Raw genomic sequence first — 11,547 nt, 5'->3', positions numbered from 1 at the left:
TTTTCCTTGTAGATGGCAGATTTTTGATGGCCTTTGAAAAATCTTTGTTTTATAAAAGTGAAACCTTGCAGAATAGATCTTCTGCTTAAAATAAAGTAAAAGAAAAGTGTGTTCAGTCTTACAACTTTGTTCAATCCAAATTTGTGAAGTTTCACAGATCTGAAAATACATTTCCTTAATTTAGGAGAAATCTTTGATATGGCTTAAAATTCTACTCTAATGACAGGAATTGTATTTTCAAACTAAAACCAGAGAAAAAGAAACTCAAAATTAAGGTATAATGTCGTTTTGTCAAAATTCCAAGACGTAGAAATCAGAAGGGGTTTAACATAATAAAATGGCAATAGCTTCCTAGAGCATATTTTTAGCCCTGGATTCATCACTAAAAGTTTTGTTTTCCTATCCTAACTCTGAACAAACGCTGACCAATTTCGTCTTTTTCAAGAGCTGCAGGGTTTGAAACTAAGTCTCCTGAGCAGGATACTCTGCTCATCTGGAGTGTCTATCACAGTTAACATGGACTTCGAAATCAATTATTTGCCGCCAGATCAAGTTGATTACGGACAAGAGTTCCTGATTGAACAGGCAAAATCTAAACTTTCAGACACAAAGAAGAGCGAGATCAAAATACGATGTTCGGTAATCCTGAAAACTGTGACTAAAGCGGTGCTTAAACAAATGCCTCCTGCTCTGCATTCGTTCCTAAAACTGAAGTTTTTATCCCATGTGATTTGCTTGTCTCAGTTTCAACCCCAATTTGGAGACCTGCCATTGAGAATTGTTGCAATCACTGATCTCAGTTACTTAAAACACCAATAGAGTAAACTGTTGGACGTTAATTGGTCATTTGTGTGTGGAGGTACAATGCCCAAAGACTCTTCTCAGTTCTGGATAGCTGTACTTCATTATCTTGATGCTGTTGGGGCATCTCCCTTTCGTGGAGTTAGCCAGGTGGGCATTGACCCTGTTAAGTTTGCAAATTAGCAATACGATAGTAGAACGGTCCTTTTCAATCATGAATGTCGTTAAGAGCAAGCTCCGAAACCGCATGCTCTTGCCCATGTCGAGCTCAATACTTGTGTTCAGGCTGTGGCTTTCAGCATATGGCTCTTGTTGCTCGACGCTTGACGTATGCTGCTTTTCAATAGTGATATTTATAAGGTTTGTGAAGTCAAAGAAGCTGACCAAATAACTGATCTAGTCGATCTAGATAATATCCTAGCCTCCTTTGAGTCTTAAATCTCTTAGTGCCTTATCGATCTAAGTGCATTTCTTTTTGGTTTTTGTTTTTTTACTTGAAAAATAAAAAAAAAACGTTTTGTTTTTTCGTAATTGTCGTTAACCCCATTCTCACGTTTTTTTCAAGCCTTACTTTAATTATAGTATTATCTTTGAATTATTTATTGCAACTGTACCAGATATTTTTATGCTATTATAAACCAAAGATATTGCATGTCTTCGACTTGTGTTTGTTACTAGCATAGACCAGTGTATCCAAAGGAATAAGCTATATTAAGTTCTAGAAGAAAAATAAAAAGAGTTCACGGCTGTTTAAACATTATAACGCATAAACATGCAGCTAAAAACAGATGAATTTTGGCGAATCACGCAATATGGTTATATTTCCATGAAAGTGGAGAAGGATGAACCAAGGGTAAGCAAGAAAGGTAAAAGTAGAGTTAGATTAGGGGCACAAATTTATCTAACTTTAGCACGAAAGACCTTTTTTGCCCTATTTCATCAGGTGTAGCACTGTAGCATGTGCTTCAACTTGTTGCAATATAATTTTTTTATTTTGTCATAGACAAAATCATGAGGATTTTGAAAAAGGATAAGGGATTAAGAAAAAGTGTGGACCGCATTTTTCCGTATTTGTTTCGAAAGATTTGTGCGAAGTTTGATTTAACCAGGGCCATGTTTTTGCCGTTTTCGTTTCAAAAGATTGGTGCTAAGTTTGAAATAGCCAGACAAAAAAAAACTGATCTAAAACTAATCCAACTACACTTACCGGGCCATTCGCCTGTTGCGGCACAAGCCGCAACACGTGCAATTTTTTTTTACTTTGGCACCGAAAATTGTTGTGAAGCACACAAATTTGGAACATTTTGGCACTTTAGGAACCGACCATGATGGCAGTCTTGGTTTCCAAAGGCTGGGGCGTATTTTTTAAATGCTCGGGATTGTTTCGTTTCACTCTCTGGCAACACTGCCTGTCCCCCCGCCCCCTTGATAAAGACCAAAGATTATTTCAACTTTTTTTCCGAAGAAAAGCCCAAAGAATTAAATGAACGCTACACAAATGTGCATGGGCTCAGAAGGAGGTTACGCAACGCTTTGTGAGATTTTAGGTTTCCTAGGCGTGCAATGCATGTCACAAAATTTATTTTTGAAAATTCGACTTTCTGTAGGGAAAGTATGGATTGCTACTTTGATGGATGTTTTACTGGAGAATGGAAAAGAATCCCGACAACTTACAATTCACGAAGATTAATATGTCGATGATTCATACTGGACCACGATTTGTAATGGTGGGTGGAACAAACAGAATAAGGGACCTAATTATACACCTAAGGGTTGTGTGGCTGTAATCATTGATGCTTAAACAAAAAAATTGCTCTGCATGGGCATGCAAAATAAATATTGCTATGTTTGTTTTCGGGCGAAAAACAGAGGTAAATTCGCCTCTCCAACATATGTGCTTTATGAATTATGATGCACGTCAAAGAATATGGAAATCGATATTATCATTGAATGTTTTAGAGTGAGCGATGAAATGCATAAACTACAGTACCGTTGTTTTATTGAAGACGGAGACTCGAGTGTTTTATACAAATTGAAACAGAACATCTCATAAGGTCCTCTAATTGGCATGCCTATACACGAAAAAAAAACATTTAATCACAGCCAAACGATTGGTTTTGATATATGATTGGTTTTGAGCTTAATATCTAAGCCGATGCTCTGCACACAGAAATCTTTGACAAGGTCTTTCGTTGGAGCTACATTAATTATGGTTTTGTTTTCTGGAATATTGTGGACAGTCTTAACCTCTATTAGTGTCCCATCTGGTAAAATCCCGTCTTATGAAGTAACAAGAAACTGGTGTGTCGAGTGAACCAAAAGACCAATATCCTCACCTTTCCTAATTTGCGCGCCAATTTTCTCTTCTTGTGCTCTTAAAGCAACAGGTTCAAACCAAATACCTTTCAGCATGGCAGTTGAGCAGTAACCACAACCTCTATTTCTGATATCTTTCGTAATCGGTGCAGTTTTAGTTGATTGTTTGCATGTAGCTATTCTGTGATAGTACGTGCTTGTTATTATACGGCTTCTTTCACATATCGTTTTCATTAGAAGCTTGGCCTTTGGTTCTCTCGTACAGTTCTTTCAAAGCGGTTTCACTACTCTTTAGATAAGACTCCTCAAGTGTAACCATAGCTGTTTTATCTTCTTTCTTATCAGGCGTATTGTAGCTCGGTCCGTAGTTAGGGTTACCCAGAGAGAGTTGTTGATTGTATTTACTTTTGGCCTAAAATCTATCTCCAATATTCCAATATTGCTATAGTACCGTATCAGATTTTGCTTGGATTTTGCTCGGTGGTTTGCAGTTTTACTACCAAATTTCTTCCTTATATTCGTTTGGCTGTGATTAAATGTTTTTTTTTTTCGTGTATAGGCATGCCACTTTGGACCAAGTGCGTAGGAAAAGCTTGCGCCACCAATTCGGGCACCATATGACCCTCGCTTTGGCCTTATAATTTGCTTGTCTCCGAAAACTTGGGAGCTACTGACATTTAATTTTCGATAAGGTCCGTTGTTACATCGCAAAGGAGGAAATCTGCTTTCTTGCATAAATTTTCCATCCCATCTCTCTCATACTGGAGAACCTGTGCTGGCAAGCTGTACCAACGATCCTCTATAAGGCTATTAGGTAGCTGACTTTCTTGGGGCATTCATTGCACTTTGTATGATTTCCAAAGACAAGATCGGGGCCTTTGCCGAGCAAACTTTTTTAATTATCGGCTGTACACTCCTCTTACAATTTTTTTTTTATTTTCCCACGAAGGTATTTTGTAAGTCTTTGAATAATCTCTCTTTTAAGAAATTTTACATGTGCATCTTTCTTCATTTTCACTAGATTATATAGATGCAAAGTGTAGTTTTTCACAACATGGTTTGCACACTCCTCTTTTTCAATTAGAGGACCTTATGAGATGTTCTGTTTCAATTTGTATAAAACACTCGAGTCTCCGTCTTCAATAAAACAACGGTACTGTAGTTTATGCATTTCCTCGCTCACTCTAAAACATTCAATGATAATATCGATTTCCATATTCTTTGACGTGCATCATAATTCATAAAGCACATATGTTGGAGAGAAGAATATACCTCTGTTTTTCACCCGAAAACAAACATAGCAATATTTATTTTGCATGCCCATGCAGAGCAATTTTTTTGTTTGAGCATCAATGATTACAGCCACACAACCCTTAGGTGTATAATTAGGTCCCTTATTCTGTTTGTTCCACCCACCATTACAAATCGTGGTCCAGTATGAATCATCGACATATTAATCTTCGTGAATTGTAAGTTGTGGGGATTCTTTTCCATTCTCCAGTAAAACATCCATCAAAGTAGCAATCCATACTTTCCCTACAGAAAGTCGAATTTTCAAAAATAAATTTTGTGACACGCATTGCATGCCTAGGAAACCTAAAATCTCACAAAGCGTTGCGTAACCTCCTTCTGAGCCCATGCACATTTGTGTAGCGTTCATTTAATTCTGTGGGCTTTTCTTCGGAAAAAAAGTTGAAATAATCTTTGGTCTTTATCAAGGGGGCGGGGGTCGGGCAGTATTGCCAGAGAGTGAAACGAAACAATCCCGAGCATTTAAAAAATACGCCCCAGCCTTTGGAAACCAAGACTGTCATCATGGTCAGTTCCTAAAGTGCCAAAATGTTCCAATTTTGTGTGCTTCCCAACAATTTTCGGTGCCAAAGTAAAAAAAAGTTGCGTGTGTTGCGGCTTGCGCCACAACAGGCGAATGGCCCGGTAAGTGTAGTTGGATTAGTTTTAGATCAGTTTTTTTTGTCCGGTTATTTCAAACTTAGCACCAATCTTTTGAAACGAACACGGCAAAAACATGGTCCTGGTTAAATCAAACTTCGCACAAATCTTTCGAAACAAATACGGAAAAATGCGGTCCACACTTTTTCTTAATTCCTTATCCTTTTTCAAAATCCTCATCATTTTGTCTATGACAAAATAAAAAAAATTATATTGCAACAAGTTGAAGCACATGCTACAGTGCTACACCTGATGAAATAGGGCAAAAAAGGTCTTTCGTGCTAAAGTTAGATAAATTTGTGCCCCTAATCTAACTCTACTTTTACCTTTCTTGCTTACCCTTGGTTCATCCTTCTCCACTTTCATGGAAATATAACCATATTGCGTGATTCGCCAAAATTCATCTGTTTTTAGCTGCATGTTTATGCGTTATAATGTTTAAACAGCCGTGAACTCTTTTTATTTTTCTTCTAGAACTTAATATAGCTTATTCCTTTGGATACACTGGTCTATGCTAGTAAAAAACACAAGTCGAAGACATGCAATATCTTTGGTTTATTATAGCATAAAAATTTTCTGAACCTCGAGCTGAAATCTCAAAGAATAGAATTTGGGATATACATGCAACGAAACTCAAACTTGGATCTCGTATATGCAGCACAATCGTGTATGTCCACGCTTTCCTTGGGTGCGATTCAACTTCTCGTGTCTATGGCATTGGAAAGTCAGTGGGACTACAGCTTCTGATAAAAAACAACGAGTTTTACGAATCCGCTAAAATTTTTATGGACCCACTATCCACCTAGCACGACATTTCAGCAGCTGGGGAGATAGCAATGATGCTTTTGTTTAAGTGTCCAGGCTCAATTTCAACCCTCAATCATATTCGTCATCTCAAATTCATCAAGAAAGTTACAGCATCTGCTTCGTATGTTGAGTCTATAGTTCTCCCTCCCACCAGTGATGCTTGCAGCTTCCACTCATTTCGAGTTTATTTGCAAGTTTAATCGTAGAAAACCCTCGGATGTAATCTCGACCCTGGCCAGTTCGGTAGGGTAATTCAAAATGGATTATATCGCCCTATTTTTGGTGAACTCCCCGCTGCCCCCAACTCTCTCCTTGCAGTTTTTCGCTGTAACTGCAAAACCGACTGCTCAAATATGCGATGCACTTACAAAAGAAATGGAATGAAATGCACCTGGGCCGGTGGAGCTTGCAAGGGAACAAGTTGTGCGAACTGTGTTACAGCTGAGTTTCTCGGAGTTGATGATCTCGAAGATAACGAAGATCTATGAATATTGATATTTCGTTTTTTATCACATTTGTATATTATATAACGGAAAAAATTGATAATTCTTTAATCGTTAATTAAACCATCAAAATGGGTGATAGTTGTCATTCTACATTTTAAGACCGGTTTCTTTCAGATTCAGCGTGGTTTAACACTAGATGAGAAAATTCACCCTCCTCCCGCATACTTCCCCTTTAAATATTGATAACCGTTGTTTATCCTTGAAGTTAGAGATTATTTTCAGATTCAGCTTACTTTATTACCTCTAAATGCATATTGTTTTTCGTGGTTCTACGCATTTCTGCAAAAGACATATTTCTCCTCCTCGTTATTCACCTCAACTCCAAACAAACGTATTTGTGAAACAGCTAGATGAGCAAACTGTGCATATTCGGAATCAGCACATTTTTTTGAGTCGGGTAGTCAAAGAATCATTTCTATTGCTATTTGTTCCGGGTTAGGCCCTTTTTTTTCACACACTTCCTGGACTAAAAGGCAATGGGAGACCACGGAATCAAATGGGGAGGAAAAAGTCTCCTGGACTTAAATTATGCTGATGATTTAAGTGTGATGAAAGTGTGAGCAAAATGAATGAAGTTATAGAGGTTTTGTGAGTTCACGGTGCTAGAAAAGGTTTGAAAATTAATATTAAGAAGACTAAGTCAATAAGGCTCGGAATAAGTGAAGATGAAAAGGTGAAGTTGGGTAATAAAAAGATTGATCAGGGGGACAGCTTCACTTACCTTGGTAGTATTATTAGTAAAGATGGTGGGAGCAGTGAAGATGTCAAAAGTAGAATAGCCAAGGCTCAGGTTTTTTTCACAATTAAACAAAGTTTGGAAGAATAGGAAGATAAGTCTGCACACCGAGATTAGAATATTAGAAGCTACAGTGGTCAATTATAGCTCTGAAGCATGGGCGCTCCGAAAAGTGGATGAAGATTTGCTAGATATTTCCAGAGAAATTTTTTAAGGATTGTTCTGGGTACGAGGCTGTACGAAAAATAGGCTATACGAAAAATATGTTTCAATACCGCTCTCTAGAGCTATAATGAAAGAAAGGTTGAGGGCTAGGGCACGTTGTGCAGATGACAGATTGCAGAAGATTGTTGTTTTCGGCCAACTGTCTAGCACTAAACGGAAAGCAGGTCGTCATCGTCTGGGGTGGAAGGACGTCATAAAGAAAGATTTAAAGGCAATGGGAACTACATGGGCGGGTGTAAAAAGGGAGGCTTTGAATACATTGCGATGGAGGAGGACCGTGCGTAGCTGTGTTGGCATTTGGCGGCTTGGTGCTGTGGTGAGTTGTTAGTAGTAGTAGTAGTATTGGACTATTTGTCCCCCATTTTAGAAAATTTCTATTTTAGCCTTCTATTCTTCATTGCAGTATAATTTTGATCATCAGTATTCCTAAAATATTAAGTTAAATTCCCCCTTCCTCCTAGATTTCAATTAAATTACAAGCTTGAATTAGCAGTATTTTTGTACCATGATATATTTAAAATACAGGATTCCTCCCTTCTAAAGATAATTCGGGCAGAAATTAAACGTCCCCTAATTGAGGTCAAATACCGCTTCCAAGAGTTTAAATTCTTAATCAGCAAAAAGAGAAATTGAATTCTAGCTTCAGTCAAACAACGACGCTAGTCGTTCGAATTTCGCTAAGATAATTAGTAGCAGAAAAAATGCTATGCACAATATTTCTAAGGAAGTTTAAATGGCAAAAAACCGTGTGAATGCTTGAATCATCAAAAACATTTAAAAGAATTCATTGGGCGAAATATTTACACCCTTAGTCCTCTTGGGCCAATGGCGAGCAGTCCTTACAGCGCAGGACGAAAGAACTGCGTTTGGTAGTGGGGTAGATGTGCTTTTTAATTTGAATCTTAAGTCAGATCTGAAACGATTAGTAAATCAGACCTAGAGAGATTCAGACGAAATTATTATATTCTTGTCACCATTATTGTCATTGAAGTGACCCGTTGCTGTGCAACTAAGCATGTATGTTCAATAAATCTATTGTCTTTTTTATCTGTGTTTATTTCATCTTATATGTCTGCATCTAGCCTGATAATAGATAATTAGTTCGTAAGTCTCCAAGGTAAACGCTCCCAAAGGAATCTGATCTCCAGATAGCCCGAGAAGAAGAGGCCACGTTTTTTTCATCCCTACAAACACCAAAAGTTGTCATCGTCACAGCTTAGAAGAATGTTTCTAACCCCTGCTAGCCTATAAGAATTCGTATCTCTTAAGTCAGACCTGATCGTGCTGTGGAAACAAAGCTCTGAGGCGACAGAATTACGAGTTCGATAAATCTTAATTCCTCTTAACTCATTACATAACAAATGGCGCGAGTCGGAAATTGGAGGAAAACTGCGAACTAATTAGGCTATTAAAACTTTGTAATTTAAATTTAATTATTGGACAGATACAGACATATAAGAAAAATGATTAGGCCTATAACCGCTAGGCTACGAAAGGAAACCCCTTATATCTCATAGGAGATAATAGAGTCCCCCAAAATAGGTTAAGTAAAATAATAAATTTATTTAAAGTTGATATAAACGCAAAAAAAAAATATTGAAATATTGTATATTTAAACAGAAATGGCTTTGTCAAAAGAGGAAGGTAAATGGACTTCGCTTTTAGCGGTGCTCGAATTAGCAAAACTTCGAGCAGCTTTGCTCGAACTTTGGCTACTAGAAATAGATTTGTATCCCCTCAAAGAGTTGTGTACAATAAAAAAAATGAAGAAAAGGCTAAATAAAGAATTGTAAACTGAAACAAAAAATAGTATTCAGTTTTTAACAAGTAGAAGCAAGTGTATAATTAGTAATTTTTTTAGTGTTAGTAATAAATGCAATGTAGTAGTGCCTTATATTACTAAATAATAAAGTATTTGTACCATGAATTGAAAGAATAAAATAAAAGACAATACGTAAAGAAAAACAAAATCTAGCTGGACCGATGAAACATTGGTAGAAACAGAAGAATTTTAGGCATAATAGTAGCAAATGGGGTCCTAATTCAGCCTTACTGCAGGTACAGGCTATAAACTTATTGTTCAAGGATAAAAAAACTGCTACTGTTGGGGTTCCACCCCTGTTTCTTTTCCTTTCAGATACATGACCTATTTTCGTTTCTTAATTACATTTGTGACCCTTTTGGAAGAATACAAGTAAGGTATTTTCTACAAACTGTAGTATTTTCCGTAACCCAGGCAGGGTAGGAATAGAGCTACAAGGCACCGTCATTATTATATTGACAGGGAGGGTTATTGCCTCCAAGGAGAGAGTAGAGATTTTCTAGCCGTAACCCAAGGCGGATACAGTTGGCTTTAGAAAGTGGCCATTTGACCACTCGATCTCGTTATCATACCCTGGGACAGGGTATACTGTATATAAGGTAGTACCGAACCCAATATTTGCAGGACCGTTGGGGTAAGAGCGGAACTCTCACTAACATTAGGGCCGACAAGGGGTTCTCCCCTTCGAGTAAGTGGCATAGCAATCTTTATTGCGCCATTTCTGCCTTTAAAAGTGGTGACCCCGCACATACACCCCATTAAGTGGTACCAATGGTAGCTAGCACTGCAAACACTGCTATTTCCGAGTGCTTTAGGAGTAGAGATGCTTCGAAAATATGGCATTTTACGGCATAATAAGCAATAGAATTACCTTTGTTGAAGCTAACAAATACTAGGTTAGTTATGTAGTTTCACAAGCAAAGGGAAGGAAAAGATATATAAATATATAATTAAATTACTTGAGGAAAAGGATGAAAAAAAAACGAGAAAAGTAACAATAAGCAAGAAAACAAAAGTGGAAGCTTAGAATTCGGCAAAAGAAACCGTTAATCACAGAAAATTAAGGCATAGGAGAAGGTCTTTAAGGAGTTTCCTTTACCTACACAGATGACTTTCATCTGGATAATGGTGATAGAAAAAATTCAATTCTGAATTAGCTCCGCAAAATGAGCGAACAAGAAAATTTGAATTTTAAACCATGGCTGCTTTAGAGCCATGTAGATGTAAAACAAGCCAGTGTTCATGCTTGTTTACAAAGAATATAATCCCACAGATGACCTACATAGATGACATTCAAGTGAATAATGGTGTTAAAGAAATTCTAAGTCTGAAGTAGCTCTGCAAAATGAGTGAACAAGAAAATTTGAATTTTTAAACATAGCTGCTTTACAGCCATCTAGATATAAAACAAGACAGTGTTCATGCTTGTTTACAAGGAATAATTAAAAATACATGAATGTATTTTTTTTGGGTGGAGTGTCATTTGTATTGCTGGGGTCGACTCCCCTCGCACACGTTAGGTCCCCTAGTGGATAAATATCCGCGTTATTTGCGCTTATTAATTTTATGGGTTATTTGTAATGATGGCAAATATCAGACTTAACTTATTGCTTTTTTATAAACAGATACCATCCAACACAATTAAGAAAGGTCGTCAAAAGTCTGTCTATTGTTCTTCAAAAAACTGCTTATTTGAAAATGTCAATTTTCTTTTTATGTTGTTCTATTTATTTAAGAGCGAGAGAGGATGAGCATATGTAGGTTTTATTTTTGTAGCTAGACATAAGACATACCTTAGTACTTCAGTTTAATTAAATCTACGTTCAATGTTTTGTCACAACAAGCATCCTTGATTGCTATACTTTGTGCACCTTAGACTAAATTAGTCTATGTTACTAAGGATTTGATTAAGTTTTAGATGTCTTATTTTTGTTAGTGTTATTTCTATGCCCTTTCAAAGGATAATAGAAAAGTTGGAATAGAAAATAACCAAAGGTAGGAAGCTCGTGGTCGACTGAGAACGACAAGTGGTGTTGGACCACATGTTGTGGTACGCCGGGGGAGTAAATAAAGGCCATTTTTTTTTTTTTTTATTTTTTTTTTAAACGGCCGTAGGAAGGGATGTTCTTCAGTCCTTCAAGTGTAAGAAATTAGTATGTTTATGCCCATCAGGGCCAGTCAAAACAATACTTAAAGGTTGAATAGAAACTTCAGTGAGCTAAGTTTTCGTTTTTTGGATCAGAATGCTTTGAAAGAGAAACAGAGAGTTTACTTTCTTATAGCTCAGAGGCAAAAAAAGAGAGATAAGCTTTTTAATTTCATTATATTATATCTATGACGTATGCTGTCCTACAGCTCGGTGTTAAACATTACTTCCAAAGAGA

Source organism: Artemia sp. Qi Xiang Cuo, chromosome 1 (genome assembly GCF_049724085.1).
Source record: "Artemia sp. Qi Xiang Cuo chromosome 1, ASM4972408v1, whole genome shotgun sequence".
Taxonomy (NCBI): Eukaryota; Metazoa; Arthropoda; class Branchiopoda; order Anostraca; family Artemiidae; genus Artemia; species Artemia sp. Qi Xiang Cuo.
Note: the sequence above shows the minus strand (reverse complement) of the source record.